This window comes from Humulus lupulus, chromosome 1, assembly GCF_963169125.1.
Source record: "Humulus lupulus chromosome 1, drHumLupu1.1, whole genome shotgun sequence".
In the NCBI taxonomy this organism is placed as follows: Eukaryota; Viridiplantae; Streptophyta; class Magnoliopsida; order Rosales; family Cannabaceae; genus Humulus; species Humulus lupulus.
This window is the reverse complement of record NC_084793.1, coordinates 69,047,270-69,049,188: the sequence shown is the minus strand read 5'-3', so window position 1 is coordinate 69,049,188 and position 1,919 is coordinate 69,047,270. Positions and strand designations below refer to the sequence as shown.

At 37.4% G+C, this 1,919-nt stretch overlaps 1 non-coding gene across 1 annotated transcript; it reads left to right on the top strand.

Annotated features, from left to right (window-relative positions):
* Positions 1–826: 826 nt before the first annotated feature.
* Positions 827–933, top strand: LOC133813082 (small nucleolar RNA R71). Its single transcript, XR_009884126.1, has one exon. It is a non-coding gene; the product is annotated as a small nucleolar RNA R71 (small nucleolar RNA).
* Positions 934–1,919: the final 986 nt, after the last annotated feature.

Here is a 1,919-nt window from a genome sequence, read left to right as displayed (position 1 = left end):
GACAAAACCATTAAAGTTGAGCGGTCCGGTTAAACCGAACCATCGAAAACGGTTTCATTAGTTACGGTTTTTGGCAGTTTGGTGTGGTGCGGTTTGGTTCCAAACCACAGTTTGTGGTTTATATGAACACCCCTAAGCTCTATTTGTCATTAAACTAGCCAGCTGACCAATCTGATTCCAAATTTTAAATAGAAACTCTTGTTTTAGTCATGAATTGATTCAAAACGTCAGAGTGAGTTTCAGGTTGCTTCATTAGTGGTTATTATTGTGATGGTCTAACCTATGATTGATAAAATCCAAGAGGAGGCTACTGAAATGGTTGTTGGTTCTGCTAGAAAGGCTGCTGAACTCCTTGATTATTTTTCTAAGAGAAGTTAGGGAGATTTTGTCAACCTTGGTTGAAGGACATTGAGTAAGGGTTGTTGGGTGGTCTTGGAAAATTTCCTATGGCTTGAACTTGTTCCATAGGCATGTTAGTCATATCCATTACAGGGCACTAATTAAGTAGATGGGCACTCCCACACATGTCACATACATTCTGCAGTTGCATGGCCTGAGCTGAAATATCATTTTGATGTAACTGCTTTGTCAAGGATGCTACTTGAGTTGTAAGCATAGAGAGACATCTAATTCAATCACTCTAGCTACCTTCTTTGTGTTCTTTCGCTCAGTAGGCCATTGGTAATTTTTCATGGCCATCTCGTCTAGTTCATTAGCTTCATTAGCACTCTTGCTCATGAAAGCACCCCCTGTTGATGCATCTATGATTGTGTGAGTAGTACCACACAAACCATTATAAAAGTTGTGGACTAGCATCCACTTCCCAATTCCATGGTGGGGAAACTTCCTTAATAACTCCTTAAAGCACTCCCAAGCATCATGCAAAGACTCCCCATCATTGTGATGGAAATTACTAATTTCACCACTCAAATTTGCAGCCTTTGCTGGAGGGAAAAACTTGGCAAGGAACTTTTGAGCTAGCTCCTCCCATATAGTGATTGAGTTGGCTTGCAGCAAAATTAACCAACTTTTGGCTCGGTCTCTTAGGGAAAATGTAAAAACTCAGAGTTTGACTGCATCATCTGTCACCCCATTCATCTTGAAGGTATCACACAATTCCAGAAAATTAGTGATATGCAGATTGGGATCTTCGGTAGGAAAACCCCCAAACTGAATAAAATTTTGCAACATCGTCAAAATTACCAGCTTAATTTCAAAGTTGTTAGCGACAATAGTTGGAGTTCTAATGCAAGATTGCACTCTTGAGACAGTAGGGAGAATGTAGTCCCTCAAACTTCTTTCCCCAATAGCTTCATTCCCCTGATTTCCCAGATTCAAAGCCATAGTATTCTTATCTTCCAACCTTTTCTTCTTACGATTCTCCTTACAAGTCTTCTAAATCTCAGGATCAACATGCACTACTATTGCAGCACCTTGACGTTGCATAAACTGAGCTTCTTCCTGAAATAAGAGCATTTAGCAACGAACCAAGTTAGAAAAATTGTTGAAGAAAAACCAATGTAGAATAACAATTGACTATATTGATATTAATAATACAGTCCCCGGCAACGGTGCCAAAAACTTGTTACTTAAAATCAAATATGCAAGTATACATAATTTTTAAAGAAGTAATATAATGAGCAGAGAGTGTCAAACCCATACGGACTGTTTACTAAGTACCAAAAATTAACAATTATTTCTAATTGGTATAATTGGAAAGCAAGTTGCAGAAAGTAATTACCTAAATTAAAATGCAATTAACTTCAAGAAACTAGAAGAACTCAAAACAAGTTTAAATAATAATTCCATGGATTAAAGATAGGGAAATTAATTTCATCAACTTTCCACTCTATGCTTCTCTAGCACAAATTCCAGAATTCATATCTCTATTGTGATAGAGGATTTACAATTGAATATTA